The following is a 17,445-nucleotide window of genomic DNA, read 5'->3' on the forward strand; positions in this document are numbered from 1 at the left end:
GCTGATGGTTTACTTATTTGTTCCTCATTTCTGTCTTGGATAGAGTGGGCTGAGCTGGTTTCACCAAGAGATGGTGACGCCAAGAGATGCTGGGCTACAGGACATCTCAGGGTCAACTCCAGAACTCCTGTGTGATCCTGCCCCCAATGGAATGCACTTCAGAAGTTCACACTGCTCCACTGGAGGTTTTCAGCTGCTGCAGAGGAGAAGACCAGACTCTCCACTGCAGGCTGGTCCTCAAGTCTGCAAAGAGATTGTGCAAGTAGGGATCCCAGATTTCCATTTCAGCTTTAGAGCTGGCCTATTGGAAGAATCCTCTGGCCTGGACCTCAGAGCTTCCATGCTGCAGCTGGCCTGCAACAGAACCTAGGCAAGAAGGTAGGGACACCATGTTCTCCCTCAAGTCACCCAGACCCACTTCCAGGGCCTACCTCCTCCCGCCGCCACAGACTGAATACAAGATCAATTCGGAACCAAAGATTAAATAACTGGAGCCAGAACTTTTGCCAGGAGAAATTGTTTTAAATAAAGTCAGCTTTTATAAGAAAATGCATTGCAACATACACAAGTCAGTATGATTTGTAGGGAAAGCTGATATGCAGTAACTTCAAAATCTCCTTTATTATGGATGACCCAATAGCATTATAGAAATTGCATTATAGAAAACTTCTTCTTGGAGAACATGATGACCCTTTAACATGTATTGAACAAAATATCACAATAAATGACCATAAGAGGTAGCAGAAAGTCCCAGGTCCCAACAAGAAATCAAAACAGGGTTTATTGTAAAGATTTCAGAATTGTTAGATTTTTGCTTTGATGAATTAGGTCCTGAAAGTGCCCCAAAGGTATGCCTTGCAATAGCTCATGATTCTTCCCAGCCAACAGAGCTCCAGCTACTCTTTGCCTTTGAATAAGTTGGGCGAAAAATACCACAATTCAGCTAACAAATTAATGGAATACCCTCAATAGGTGGAGGAGGAGGAAGTAGTGGAGCTAGTGGTGGCAGCAGCCAGAGAACCCCACTACTTGAAACTTACTCACATTGGGACAGAGAAATCAAGAGGACTGGTGCTCTCAGGTGGAGAGTCTGTTCTGTGAATGAGGGTTACAGGAGATCGACTTGCCTTCCAGAGTACTTTGTAGTGCCAAGTTCTTTAGCAGACCAACATCTGAAAATCTTTTCGCATTCTTTTGTTGGAAGAAGCATGTCACTCTGCTATTAAAGCCACTCAATGGCAGTGTTCTTGTGTGAATAGCCCTCATTAAAGATGTGTTGCAGCAGAGAAAACTGACCAGAGGATTTGTTATGCAATAACTAAAACTCATCCACAGAGAAGTTATGTTTACAACTCAGGTTTGGATAAGATCTTGCCTAATGTTCAAGAAATACAGGCGACATTTGGAAAACTTAAGTAACTATGCATTCATGAACCTTTTGAAGAAATGTAGAGAAATGGCTATCTTCACTAGAAAATACTCTGTGGTTAGAATATGTCAGGGCTTTTCTTAAATATTTAGCAGAACTTGTGTACATGCTAGAAAGCAAACATCTCTCTAGAATACTACAAGAGGAGGAGGGAAGAGACTTAAGTTGTCTTATAGCTTCTCATGTTCAAGTGATGCTGAATCCATATTTTAGGATAATTACTGGATTTCAGAGTCTGCTACAGAAGGAGTGGCCCATGGCAGGATTTCAGTTCCTAAACAGATGCAACCATTTGAGGAGATCAGAAAAAGAGTCTCCCTTATTTTTGCTGTTCTTGAATGCCATGTGGCAACTGTCAGAACAGTACCCAGCAGCCTTTGAGTTTTCTGAGACTTACTTAGCAGTGCTTTGGGACAGAATCCAGTTCTCACTGTTCAGCACCTTCCTGTTCCACTTTCCTCATCAACAGGTGAAGCAAAGCACAGAATTTGTTATAAGCAAAAATATCCAATTGGGTGATGAAAAGGGCTTAAAATTCCCTTCAGTTTGGTCTCCTCGGTTCACAGCAAAGGACCGCACACTTTCCCACAACCCCTTCTACAATGGAAAGAGCATGCCTTGCATACAGAATGGCTCTATCAAGTCTTTTAAACAAATGAAGAAAAGCTACAGCTCCACACTAAGAGGAATGCCATCTTCCATAAAGAATGGAATCATCAGTGACCAAGAATTAGTGCCCAGGAGAATTAACTCATTAACTAAAGCCACTTAAGCACACCGACAGCCAGAACAATGATATGGAGCAATATTTTAGAGAGTGGTTTTCCAAACCAGCTGACCTGCACAGGGTTATTCTGCCACGTCTCTGGAACCCACAAAAACCTGTGGAAACTGTGCTACTTCTGCTGGATCCCTGAGGCTCAGAACAATCTTGGGGGATCCATCACTGCCTTTCACAAGCTCTCCCTTCTGGCTCATGAAGTGGATGCGCTCAGTAGACTACAGCAGTGCAGCCCCTGAGAAGCCTTCTATGCAGAGCTGGACGTACTTCAGAGCTAGTGGCCCTCATGACACCTAAGGGACATCAGAGATTCTCTCCTCTTCCTTCCCATGTTTTCCTGCAGGAAATCTGTGCAGATGAGGTATTTTAGGAACACCAGTAAGCAAACTGTAAAGTCGGGCCCAAATGGGGTTCTCTACCAAGACACTTGCAAATGAAGACTAAAATGTAGTATTTTCTGAACATTTTGAGGCAAGCTCTAAAATTTTCCCTCTGAATCAAAATTGTTAACCTAGGCATTTAAAAACTCTGATAACTTTATATGTAAGAATAATGGATGAAATTTGCTCTAATATTTAAAAATATGTTGAACCATTCTCCCTTCACAGTTATTGTAAGAGAAATATAATTTTATTTTTTATGTTCTCTGTCTATCATTATAGTTCTGGCTCATTTTAGGTGATGTGCAGACAAAGCTTCTCCGTTCTTATAACTATGATCAAACTAATCAGGTTTTCTTTACTATATTTATTTTGTCTGCATCCATTTTTCCTGTCTACTAAAGCTGACCTAAAACTGATCAGATTAGCAACTTAAAGAAGTAGAGGTCAGGAAAGTTAAGAAATTAGTATTTAGTATATTTCCAGGAACATCCAGTAAAACCCACAACAAACTTCAGTAGGTATTCCTGTAATTTTTTTTTTTTTTTGGTCACATTCTGTTTCTCTAATTGAGCTTACATGAGCTCAATTCATTCATTGTTTTGAGGCTAAATTTTTTGATCACCTTGTTTGGTCCTTAGACAACTGTGTTTCAAAATCATGAGTTTGCTTTTAACTCCACAAGACTAACTTTAAAATGATGTGCACTGTGACCTTAAAGTATCACTGTAGATAATAAAACTGAGAGGTGCCTTTGACTTAAGATATGAATAACAGAGAAAAATCTCATTCACTTTTTAAAATTAGGGGGTTAAAATACCACTGCATACTGAACATAGGTTTCTCATACTAAGCTCCATAACAGTAGCCAGGAGTTCTGAAAGCCATATTTCTGTCCTTTTGAAAATCACTGAGGACACAGCATCTGTGGGGTGCTGATCCTGAGAAGTTCCACAGGCCCCCAGCCCTATCTCTGGCAGGCTGGTGCCTAGACGGGAGAGCGCTGTCTGCATAGACCACAGGGCCTGTTGGAGGCATCCCGGCTTCCCTGTCAGCGTTCCGGGCCTGGTGAAGTGTGGCTGGCAGACACTCCATGGAAATCACTAGTGAGGTCGAGAGTCAGGACACCTGCACAGGAGTTCTTCTCCTAAAGTTCTTAATGCTTAGGAGAAAGAAAAGTGTACTTCTCTCAAAACACTGCTGTTCTAACAAATAAAAAAGCACTCCCTCACAGCCCTTCCTCTCTTCTGACAGCAATATTAAGAGAAGACCAATAAGTTTGAAAAGGCGTTTCCTGATCTTAAACTCCCTCATTTTCAAATTATGACAAGAATCTAGCCAGCTTTGCAAGATCCAAGCTTTAAGCTCCTTATCGTGGTGGCACTGGTAGTGACATTTGGCGCCATTCCCCCCACACATAGTCACCACACCCCCACTATTTAAAGGATACACATATTAAAATCTCACTATGTTAGAATCCTGAAACTACCATCATAAGATTTTGAAAATTTTTATAGTAAAGTATCTAGTTAGCTTATTTCCTTTCCTAAAACAATTTTTTTTCTTTTTCAGGATATTTTTACCTATATTTAAACTAAATAGCTATTTCTAATTTAATTGTTTGCCTATTAAATATTGTTTGATAATGTTTCTGAATTTAATAGGACAGAAGTTTTTAAAAATGACTTAGGAAATTCATCATTTTGCAGATTAACCCTATGTTTTTAAAGCTAATTTGTTGCCTAGAAAACAAGGGCTATTTTCAAAATATACAAATAGTATTATTGTCATTAAACTCTTTATAGCCTTTGAATAGAAACCACTCCTAACTCCCTTAAAACACCACAGCATTTTCTGCCATTGAAATTTTAATAATTTCCCCTTTGCCACTAAGCAGATTTTTTACCATTACAAATTGTTCTAAATTTATTTTTTTGGATTGATCATCTATTTCTGTACAATTTTCTTTCCTCATACATTTATTTCATTTCCCTTAGGTTTTGTTTTTTGTAAATTTATAAATTTAAAAAGATTAGATACTACCAATAATGTCTCAAAATAGAAAAATGCATATTTTGTACGATGATCAAATGTAGTAAAATATGGGATTTTGTTTTATTTTTACTGAGTAGTTGTTATCATCATGATTATTGTGCCACAGTTCATTGTGCATATTATGAAAACCACCTATTAACAGCCTTAAGTCTGGGTCATTATAAAGCTGCTTGGCATCTCTGCCAACTAAAATGACACTGTGGTGACAGAAGTAGCAAGCACGGCTGCATGCAGTGTACCAAAGGGAGCCAACACCCCTAGTCTCCATGGCCCTGTGGAGCCTGTGCTGTCGGAATTCAGGCAAAGGACAGATGGGATGGACTTCCTAGTGTTGGACTTCAAGACGTACTGGGTCTTACTGTTTTATGATGGGAACCAATTTTAAAATGAAAATTGTCTAACATTATTTAAGGAAAGGATACTAATTTGTACTAACAGGGTGAAAACGGCTCAACACTTCCTTTAACAATGTCTGCTTGCTGTAGCAGTAACCTCAAGTAGTTAAACTCGACTTAGAAAACAAAAACCTTTGTGCCTAAGACTGATGAATTGAAGACGCCCTTCCCATCACTGATTGGATCCTGTGTTGATGTCATTCCTCTGAGCCCTCACTCTATCTCTTTCCATAGAAGAGGAAGAAAGCAAAAATGAAAGTTCTGTTTCATCTCCTGGAAGACTGGAACCCAAAGGCTCTAACTAAACATGTCTTCAATTTTCTCACATGTTCGTGTGAAGAAAAAACGACAAATTAGCCACTGAGTACAGCTGGAAACCACAAAATTTAGGGAATAAAATATTATTTTTGTTCCTTGATATCCTTTTCTCTTTCCTGACACAATCAGAGGAATGCACAGAAGCAGCCAAACCTGGTCTGCACATTTATTCCTCTTTTCAGAGTATCCCAGACAAATGCACCTCAATAGGAACTGACATTTCAAGAGAATGAGTTAATTCATGTATGAATCATTTATTTTTTCCTGCAATATGTAACTCATTATATTCTTTCAATGCAAAATATCCAGAGTGTGAGATGTCACACTCTGGGCTGAGCATCTTGGGCACATTGGGAAGATGAAAGTTTCCCTACTCGTGTTTTCTGACCTGAACATCTGTGTCCAGAAAAGCAGGTGTGGAAAAATGTCCATCTGGAGCTGTTCTGCTGAAATACACTAAGTGGGAAGGGCTCCAAGGTTCTGTCTCTGTTCAGGCTGCAGAGCTGAGCAGAAAGGGGATGCGAGTGCCTTTCTCAGGTAATTGGGTCTGCCAACCAGCAAGTGGCACTAGACATCCCAGTACCTGCTGGGTTGGGGGTCTTTCTGATAGACTCATCCATGCTTCTTCTTGGGGACTCTCCCTCATTAGCAATATAGATACTGTCCAAGTTGAGAAACTCAGGCTCTTAGCACACCCTAGCATCACTTCTACACACCATCCATGGATCCCATGTATCTCAAGTTCAGGAAGTAGGGTTTTCTGTCAAAAAGCAAACTTAGATGACCACCAGGTCTCCTGTAACCATATGTACTATTCTTGCCTCCCTCCCCCATGCACACAAACACATGCTTCTCAACTTGGTCTTTAGGTATAACTGACAAGCCATCATTACATATGTTTAAGTTGCACTACTTGATGTTTTATATATGGATACATTGTGAAATGATTACCAGCAATGTATTATCATGCTCATCATCTCATGCATTTATGATTTTTTCTAGAGGGTTGGCATTAAGAAACTTAAGATCTTCCTCTGTGCACATTTTAAGAATATGATGCAGACATGTTGCCCAGAGTCACCATGCTGCACACTAGATATGTAGAACTTATTCAACTCACAGAACTAAAACCCCACACCCACTGAAAAATTACACCTCGATTTCCCCCACAGCAACAAACACAGCTATAGCCTGCCTGTGGCCACCACCACCAAGGACACTTGAATGCCTTCCCCTAGGAACCACTACGTGATGACATCATGATCTTCAAGGGGTAAACATATTCCTCAGTTCCAGGGTGCTCTTGGCCATGCATTTATGAGTATATGAATGGCAGTGGGCATTTCTGCAAGGAAAATCATAACATATGCGTAGATAAGTGAACTGTAAAATGCATTTTGACTCCACCAGGATGTCCCCTGAAGAGAATGTCACTGGGATGCAGAAATACTAATTGAAACCCAGAGAGCATTTCACAACTGTTCTGGCCTGAGTAGGGTGATCATCAGTGTACTTCTTCAGTGTTACTAGATTGAAGAACCACTGCTCCTGGTGAGCAGGTTCATTTCATGTCGCACACAAAGCACTGAGGATATCAAGTGGAGGGCATCTGATTGAGCCTAGTAAGTGCACTCGCGGCTCTCTGCAAGTCCTCCAGCAGGTCTGCGCTGAGCCCCTAGGCACTGCAGCAGGGCTCAGGCTTGGCTCTGCAAGCTGTGCAGCACCTTAGTCTGGAAGGGTCCAGTCGGCCTGGCAGGCATCAATGGCACACCCATGAGGGCAAGTAAGGCCTCAGGTGGTGATGGTGGCTGTACTGAAGCTCTCTGCCGCTCATGAGCACCAGGCTGCTCTAGCCACCGTTGTTCACACTGCTTGTGTCCAGATGCCAGCTGCGGTTTATCCCCCAGGCACCCGCGCTGCGTGATTAGACATGGGAGGGTCCAGTAAGTAGGGGAAGCCAGGTGTCAGAGTCCGCGAAGTCAGGCTCTGGGGTCCCACCGCTGATAACACCGCCTCAGCTGAGCAGTGAGCATCAACACATCGCCTGGGTTCAATCCCCAGCACCAGGCAAAATAAATAAATAAATAAATAAATAGGCTCTGTTTTAAAATGGCATGATTATATATATGAAAAAAAAACCCCTTGAATCTATATATACAAAAAAGGATAACTACTAGAACTAATAAGTGAGTTTAGGAAAGTCAAGAATTCAAGGTTGGGCTGGGGATGCGGCTCAAGCGGTAGCGCGCTCGCCTGGCATGCACAGGGCGCTGGGTTCGATCCTCAGCACCACGTAAAAATGAAATAAAGATACTGTGTGTCCACCTACAACTAAAAAATAAATATTAAAAAATCATAATAATAAAAGATAAAATTAAAGAAAATATTTAAAAGACTCTTTCTCTAAAAAAAATTCAAGATCAATATACAAAAATTGTATTTTTGTTTCCTACTAGATAAGCAACTAGATGTTGACATTGAAAAAATTAGAATATACAGTAGAATTTTAAAATTGAATAAATTTTAACCAGGCACAATAGCTTATGTCTGTAATCCCATAAAATTGGGAGGCTGAGGAGGAGGATCACAAGTTCAAGGCAAGAGGATCACAAGTTCAATGCCAGCCTCAGCAATTTAGCCAGACCCAGTCTCAAAATAAATAAAAAGGACTGGGGATGTAGTTCAGTATTAAAGCACCCTTGAATTCAATCCTCAGTACTAAATAAATAAATAAATAATTGAATAAATTTAGAAAAACAGGTGTGTACTGAACACTGAAAACTATAAGACATTTTATAGAATTTAGAGACTGAAAAAGTTGAAGAAAACTACTGTGTTCATAGATTGGAAGAATCATTACTATTTCTTCTTTTCTCTCTCTCTCTCTTTTCTGTTTGTTATTGTTGTATTTATTTTGTTTTGTTTTGTTTTTGTTTACTAGGTATTGAACCTAGGGGGCACTTAACCACTGGGCCACATCCCCAGCCTATTTTTATTGTTTATTTTGAGACAGGGTCTCACTAAGTTATTTAGGGCTTTGCTAAACTACTGAGACTAGATTTGAACTTGTGATCCTCCTATCTCAATCTCTTGAGTATCTGGGATTACAAGCATGCATCCAAGCCTAGCTAGAACTCTACAATTCAATTATAAGAGAGCAAATGACCTTTTATTTTCCTTCATGGGCAAAAGATTTGGACTCTTTATGAAAGAAGGTATATAAATTGCCAATAAACACATGAAAAGGTATAATTTGTCTTTAGGCAAAGGCAAATTTAAACTTCACTGAATTATCACTATACACCTACTAGAAAAGCTATAATTTAACAAATATTAGCAAGGATGTAGATAGAATGAAAGTCTTCATTTTTTGTTTCTTGGGGTTTTTTAAAAATTCTTTTAGTTGTTGACAGATCTTTATTTTTTTTAATTTATTTGTACATGGTACTGAGAATTGAACCCAGTGTCTCACAAATGCCAGGCAAGTGTGCTACAGCCAAGCCCCAGCCCCAGCCCCTTGTTTCTTTTGTTTTGAGATAGAGTCTCACTATGTAGCCAAGGCTAGCCTCAATCTCAAAATCCTGTCTCAGCCTCCAGAGTAGTAGTACTGCAGTACTTGCTATACTGCACCTGGCTCAAATGGACTTTTATTTTATTTATTTTTATTTTGGTACTAGGGATTGAACCCTGGGGTGCTCTACCATTGAGCTATACCCCAGCCCTTTTTGTTTTTTATTTTGAGATGCAGTCTCACTAAATTGCTGAGGCTCAGTCAGATTTGTGATTCTCCTGCCTCAGCCTCCTGAGCCTGAGATTACAGGTACACACTACCTCAATGGGCTCAAATGAAAACATTGCTGGTAGGAATGTAAAATGATTCAACTGCTTTGCAAAATAGTTTGAAAATGGTTTTTTTTAATAAGTTAAACATTGACATATAACTATCTGACCAGTTCTATATATTGACCAAGACAAGTGAAAAATATGTCCATACCCAGATGTGCAATTTTAACATTAACAGCAGGGTTTTTTTTCATAATAATCCAAAACTGGAAACCTAATGTCCATCATTAGGTGAATGAATGAACAGACTGTGGTCTATATGCGAGGCCCTAAGTTCAATCCTCAGCACCACATAAAAATAAATAAAATATTTATTTTTTATATAAGCAGTATAAAGAGTAAAAGAGAATAAAATCATGGCATTTGCAGGTAAATGGATGGAGTTAGAGAAGATAATGCTAAGTGAAGTTAGCTCATCCCCAAAAAACAAATGCCAAATGTTTTCATTCATATAAGGAGGCTGATTCATAGTGGGGTAGGGAGGGGGAGCATGGGAAGAATAGATAAACTCTAGATAGGGCAGAGGGGTGGGAGGAGAAGAGAGGGGGCATGGGGTTATGGATGATGGTGGAATGTGATGATCATTATTATCCAAAGTATAGGTATGAAGACATGAATTGGTGTGAATATACTATGTATACAACCAGAGACATGAAAAATTGTGCTCTATATATGTAATAAGAATTGTAATACATTCTACTGTCATATATAAATTAAAAAATTCTCCATAATAAATAAATAAATAAATAAATAAATAAATAAATAAAGGTATTGTGTCCAAAATAAAAAACTAAATCTTTAAAAAAACTTTTTTGTTTCAAAAGACATAGCCACAAAAGACAACCCATAGATTTGAAAAAAATATTTGTGAAACATATAGCTCATAGTCTAGTATGCAGAATATATAAAGAACTCCTATAATTCAACAGCAAACAATTTTATTTGAAATTAGGTGAAGAAAAAAACTGAATAGACAGTTCTCCCAGGAAGATACACGAATAGCCAATAAGCACATGAAAAGATGCTCAGCATTGTAAGTCACCAGGAAAATGGAAATTAAAACCACTGTTTGGGGCTGGGGTTGTGGCTCAGTGGTACAGCACTTGCCTAGCATGCTGGGTTCGAGCCTTAGCATTGTATAAAAATAAGTAAAATAAAGTCCATCAACAAAACAAAACAAATTTAAAAAAAACACTGTGTGTAGACTGGAAGACTTTATAGCATTAAAATGTCAGTATTACCAAAAGCAATGTACAGATTCAATGTGGTATCTATCAAAATCCCAATGACGGGCTGGAGTTGTGACTCAGTGGCAGAGCACTTGCCTAGCATGTGTGAGGCATTGGATTTGATCCTTAGCACCACATAAAATAAATAAATAAAATAAAGGTATGCTATCTATCTACAACTCCAAAAAAATCTTTTTTAATCCAAATGCCTTTTTTGGGGGGGCAGAAATTGAAAAATCCACCTAAAATGCAGATGGAATCACAAAGAAATCTTAATAGACAACATAATCTTGGGGGAAAGAATTGGGTGGGGAGAATAAAAAGAACTCGTGAAAACATTGTGCCTTTTTTTTTTTGGAAGTACCTCAAAGAAATTCATTTACCATGCCATCATCTACACATTTCAGCTAGTCTCACTGAAGACCAATTTGTTATTTGTTCCCAAGTGTCATTTTCTTTCTTTTTAATTTTATTTTTTAATTTGTTCTCATTAGTTCTACATGACAGAAGAATGCATTTTGACATATTGTACACAAATGGAACACAACTCCTCCTTCCTCTGGTTGAGTATGGGGTAGAGTCCTTCAAGGGGTATGAGGATGGGAAGGACAGTGGAATGAGACAGATATTATTACTCTATACACATGTGCTATGTTTAAATTGGTGCTTTTCCTAATAATAAACCCAAAGGAATAGAAGTAAAAATAACTATCATTCCTTACTCATGTGAAATGCTATAAATTGATTACATGGAATTAGAAGTAAATAAACCTAATTTTCTTTCCAAAGGAGTTAATTCCAGGTAACAAAATCTTCACCAGTGCCTATGGTATCAATAAGAATTTTATTTTTATTTACTTTTTTTTTTTCTCAGTTCTGAGGATTGAACTGACGGGAGCTCTACTATTGAGCTACACCCCCAGTCCTTTCTATTTTCATTTTGAGACAGGGTCTCATTAAGTTGCTGGCACTTACCTTCAACTTTCTGTCCCCGTTTCATTAAGAACTTTAAACTTGCATGAATTTTTTTGTTTTTTGGTACTGGGGATTAAACCGAGGGGCACTTTACTCTTGAGTTACATTCTCAGTTCTTTTTTATTTTATTTTTTTAGTTGTAGATGAACACAATACTTTCATTTATTTATTTATTTTTTTAATGTGGTGCTGAGGGTTGAACACTGTGCCTCACACATCACACATACTAGGCAGGAGCTCTACCACCAGAAAAGTTCTTGGAAACTCCTGGGCTCCCTCTTGAAATGTATTTCCCTCCCAAGATCCAGGACTGGGCTCCAGGGAACGCAGAGCTCCCTGGATCTCCAGAAGCTTTACTGGTGCACTTCCCCTATGCTCAAGGTAGCCGTTTCCAAGTCCTCCTGCATGTCTTTCCCTTGGGGACCCTCCTTCTCCTCCACTTGATGGACCACTGATTCTTCAGGCTGCTCTTGGGCTGTAAGCTCTGTTTCCTCGGAAGGAGGAATTAGGGAGTTGGGCCCGTGTCCTGGTCTGCACAGCCTGATGGGCCTGCTCAAGTATTGGATTCAGGAAGATTAATCTGTGCAGAAGAGGAGGGATTCTTTCTGTTCTGGATGGTTTAAACATCCACCAGGTGGAGTACAACACTGGCTTTTCCAGGGAAGTACCTCAGGAGACTGGAGGCAGGATCCCCAGAGAGGAGGGCGCCACCTGCAGGAGAGGGCCTCTGAGGCCACCAGCTAGCTGATTTATGCAGGTGAGGACAGGGATGTTGGTGGGAGTGCTTGGAGGCAGGGCTGATGGCAGCTGCTGAGCAGCAGGGTAATCCTGTCGAAAAGCAGGAGCATTTTTGGATGGGTGGATTGGGGCCTGATGGCCCAAAAGTGCCAGGCAATGTGGCATGTGACCATGCATGCTCAGAAAACTGTCCATTCAGATCACCTGGTGCTGTTCGACTGGACACCAGTGGCTGGGACACCAACTCCTCTGGAGCCCAAAGGCACAGTGCTGAGCTCATCTCTTGTGAAGTCGGCCTGGAACGTGTGACATAGAAAGGTGTTGGGGCCAAGCCTGGGAGTCAAAGGAAGGCCCCCAGTGTAGGAAGCAAGGACCACTGCCCACTGTTCATTCTGGGGTTGCTTTCCTATTAGTTATTTAGACATTCATACCACATGACTCCAAATAATATCTGTATGGATTCTGCTTAACATAACTGTAGTCATCTAGAGTCATCAATTATGTCATCAAAATGGCCATAGATTGCCCCAGAAGAGCTCTAGTTGGTTTTTCCTCCATGATTTCCTAGCATACTACAAATTTAGTTCCTGGAACTATCCATTAGGATTGTGGAGCCAGTAATGGTGCCTGACTCTTTGATATTAACTTCAGATAAAACACGTACATTTCGTTTGGGATGAAGTCCCTTTTATTCTAATTAAAACATATACATATCCTCCTTTCTGAACCATATGGAATAGATCTAGTATTCTTGCTCTTGCCTAGTACCACATTTCTCAGAGGACTCAGTCCATGTTTGACTGAGTGCATTGCTCTGGACCCAAAGTGATGCAGAACATTTTATGTTTCAGAAGTGTCAGTCCAGGGGCAGCCAGCTCCATTGCTCTGGGCCTGAGGTGAGGGAGTACATCATGGCAGAAGGGCATTTTGAAGGGAATTCCCTCACCTCATGGTAGCCACGGAGCAGAGAGAAAGGAGGACCAGGTGACAAAATAGAATCTCCAAGGGCATGCCCCCAGTGACCTACTTCTTCCAACTAGCCATGCCCCACCTTCCCACAGTTACCACCCAATACATTATTAATTCACCCTATGAATTTATTTATCGATCTGGTCACCATTCTTGTAGTCTAATAATTTATCCTTTGAACATTTCTGCATTAGTTCATATAAGCTTTTGAGATACACCTAATCTCCACACCATCACATGCCACCTCTGGTCCCCAAAAGTCTATGTACATCTCACCATGCAAAATACATTTCAGTGCATTCCAAGAGCCCCCCTAATATTAATAGTTCCATCATTGCCCAAAACTTCAAGTTGAAAGACTTCTTTGAGTCTCAAGTCAAACACTTGGTTGTGAGCCCTTGTAAGAATCAAAATCTACTTATGATTATCCAATATAAAGTGGCACAGAGTAAATATTCCCATTGCAAAAGGGAGAACTAGGCACATAGCAAGAATAGGTGGGACCAAATCAAGACAAAATCCCAGCTGGGCTAACAAGTCCTGTATCACTATGTCCAGTATCTGGGGCCCATGACTGTACAGAATGGGCTCCAAAGGCTCAGGCAGCCCTGTCCCTTGGCCTCTCACATAGGCTGGCTCTATCCTTAGGTAGCAAAATATCTTGGCAGGTGTTGCTCAGTACTGGCAACACTTCATCCCACAGTTCTCTTGCAGCTTCAGCTTCCTTTTCACAGATGCACACATGACCCTCTCAGGACCTACGTACAGGGATTCTCACTTCTTCACACTTTGAATTGCCAGGCTTTCTTTTGAAATCTTGGCAAAAGCCAATATGTCCACCTAACTCCAGCATCCTGCTTTCCTGCAGTACCAGCACCCCGTGGTTGAAGCCAAGGTCTGCCACCATCTCAAGAAGTAGCCAAGTACCTGGGGACCATGGTTGCTGTAACCTTTGAGTGTCTGATTGACTGAGCATGGCAAAACCACGGACCCCTGTGCCAGCAGGGTGCCCCCATGGTCTCTTTTCAAAGGAATTTTCACTTCTGTATCCTTTGAGCCTGAGTTGGGTATGGTGTTGCCAATTCCTGGGATGCCCTCAAGACATCTCTCCTATTGTCCCTGAGTAAATCATTGACCATGTCTTTAGTGATTGTAATGCTTTAACAGCCACAACTTCCTGAGTCCTAGTTTTACTCAGACTTTTCAGGCCAAAATGCTGTTTGCTCCTCATTATTTCGGTTAATCTGGATAAAAGATGCTAGCAATATCCATACCACTGCCTGAATACTGTACTGCCTTGAAATTTTTTCCAATAGAAAAATTAGTACATCACCCTAAATTCAACCACAGACAGTGTCAGGACATGGGTAATATAATATAGACAGTATCTTTGCCAGAATGTAACATGAATGACCTCTATTCCCATTTCCAACAGAGTTCCTCTCCTCTGCAACCTCATGAGCACAATCTTTACTAATTAGAGTCTCATCAGCATTATGATCATCAGAACTTCACCAGAATCACACATTAAGATCTGCTTACAGTGATCAAAGCATTTCCGTCTTGCATCTCTAAATTTTTCAAAAATTCCTACCCCAAATTCTAAAAGCTTTAGAAGTTCCTGGACCACAGGATCAGATTAGTCACAGCAAGGAACTCATCTCTTGGTACCAATTTCTGTTCTAGCCATTTTTTTCATCACTGTGACCAAAAGAACTGACAAGAACAATTAGAGGAGGAAAAGTTTATTTGGTCAAGGTTTCACAAATTAGCCCATGGTTGGTGGAATCCATAACTCCAGGCCCGGGAGGAAGCAAAACATTATGGCAGAAGTGTGTGGTAGAAAAAAGCAGTTCAGAACATGGCCACCAGGAATCAGATAAGGGGAAAGAGTACTCTCCAGCACCCCCAAGGCATACTATCATTGACCTACTTCATCTGGTCAACCCCTACCTGTCTACAGTTACTGCACAGTTAATCCCTATCATTGGATTAAGGAACTGATTAGGTTAAAGTTCTCATAACCCAATCATTTTACCTCTAAACTTTCTTGCATTGTCTCACACATGAGCTTCTTGGGGACACATCAGATCTAAAGTGTATCACCTGATGTTGGCCCTATACAAATATGCTTTGTCCTGGGATGTGAAGACTCCATGGCACCCAGCCTGAGAACAATGAGAATGGTCTCTAGAGTGGAACTATAGGAGACCAGGCTAATGGAAAGTGTGTGGATAAACTGTGCTTTATTTTGCAATGGATGGTTTGGTGTATTCTTTTTGCTGGATTCCCTGGTCACTCCATATTCAAATGGAAAGAGAGTCCAGTCTCCATGTGTTTCATAACCAAGAAAAACTGGAAGAGACACAATTCTGACTTTGGCCCTCATATTGGCTAGTTCCACTGTGGAGCAGTGCAGGGACATGCTCTTTAGGAACCACACAGGCATGGTATCCTGGTGTCCCTGCTGCCTGCTGTGTCACTGCTACCACCGCCCATCTATGGCCTCTGCTGGACCCTGCATTGCAGCTACCTATATAGCTTCCCCCTTGGGATCAGCAAAGGGAGGAGGCCAGCTAAGGATGAGAGGTGAGGCCACACCACCTGCAATACAGGGAACAAGCCCCAGTGCCTCTGGAAAGATGGGGAAGAAAGGGATGGGTGTCTGTTTGCCACTGCCACAACATGTTCCCAATTGTTCAGTTGTCATCTTACATTGGTCCACATCCTGGACTGATAGTTGCCAACCACTCTGTGTACAGCCAGGTAGCCAAGTCAGCTGCTGTCATCCCTGTAGAGACCTGGCATGGCTGGGATGTGGTAGTTGCTGCCACTCCTGCATCCATGCTGGGACACTTGCCCACAACTTTGAGACTGTTGGATCTGAAATATCTATAGAAGTCATGTCCCACCATACCATCAACTGCTACTTCTACTAGACCATGATTTGGTCCCTGAAAGTGTCTTCATTGCCCAGTAGATCCTGTTCAACCTCTACAACAGTCATGGGCTCTGAGGATGTTTGCTAGGTCACAAGTATTCCACATGTCCTCACCCACACTGGAAGTACTTCTGATGTCCCCACTCTTTTCTTTGAAGAACACCTCTCCCATACATGACAGCCAGGACAGGCAAGTCCAGTAATCCTGTGCAGACTGGCATGATGGTGCAAAATCGGGTCCATCAGGCAGGTGACTGACTATGTGTACAGGCCACCCTTCTGTTTATATGAGCACAATTCCTCTCATGCTCATAGGGCCAGTCTGACACCTCCTCCCTGGTACTTCCCATCTTGTGATGCAGCACAGGCCCCAATAAAATCTCCTGCAGATGGTTTTGTTACCTAGTCATCATTTCTGTCTTGGATAGAATGAGTTGAGCTGGTTGTATCAAGAGCTGGTGACACCAAGGGACACTAGCCTAGGGAACATCTCGTTGTCAACTCCAGACTTCCTGTTGGAGCTCCTGCCCCCAATGGAATACTCTTTTTTTTTAAAAAAAAAAATTTGTTTTAATTAGTTACACATGACAGTACAATGATTTTGACATATCATACATTTGAATCAGATGGGGTATAATTTCTCATTTTTCTGAGGTTGCAGAATCATATTTGTCATGCAGTCACGTATATACATACAGCACTAATAATGTCTATTTTATTCTGCTGTCCTTCCTTTCCCCTCTTCCCCTCCCCTCCCCTCCCATCAATCTAATGTGACACGCTTCTTTTTTTTTTTTTTCCCTCACATCATCATACATGTATTCTGTATAATGATGAGGGTCTCCTTCCAACTTCCGTGCAATTCCCCTTCTCCCTCCCTTTCCCTCCCACCTCTCTTCCCTACCTAGAGGTAATCTTCTTCTCATGTTCTATACCCCAAAGACCTAAAAACAGTATACTACAGGGACACAGCCACATCAATGTTTATAGCAGCACAATTCACAATAGCTAGACTGTGGAACCAACCTAGATGCCCTTCAATGGATAAATGGATAAAAAAATGTGGCATTTATACACAATGGAACATTACTCAGCACGAAAAAATAGCAAGATCATGGCATTTGCAGGGAAATGGATGGCATTAGAGCAGATTATGCTAAGTGAAGTTAGCCAATCTCTAAAAAACAAATGCCGAATGTCTTCTCCAATGGAATACTCTTGAGAGTTCACACAGTTCCATTGGAGGTTTTCAGCTACTTCAGAGGAGGAGACCAGACTCTTTCCACTGCAGGCTAATCCTCAAGTCCTCAAAGAGAGTGAGAGTGCTTACCTTGGCTCGGTTCTCATTGTTAGGCTGAGACAAAGCTGACCTGCCCTTAGGGCACTAAACCC

The 17,445-nt window shown here is 41.0% G+C and overlaps 1 pseudogene across 1 annotated transcript; it reads left to right on the forward strand.

Annotated features, from left to right (window-relative positions):
• Positions 1-389: 389 nt before the first annotated feature.
• On the forward strand, positions 390-2,654 carry LOC308635195 (myotubularin-related protein 10-like; annotated as a pseudogene). Its single transcript has one exon. The product of its transcript is annotated as a myotubularin-related protein 10-like (transcript).
• The last annotated feature ends 14,791 nt before the right edge of the window (positions 2,655-17,445 follow it).

Source organism: Spermophilus citellus, assembly GCF_964194105.1.
Source record: "Spermophilus citellus genome assembly, chromosome: 16".
Classification (NCBI taxonomy): Eukaryota; Metazoa; Chordata; class Mammalia; order Rodentia; family Sciuridae; genus Spermophilus; species Spermophilus citellus.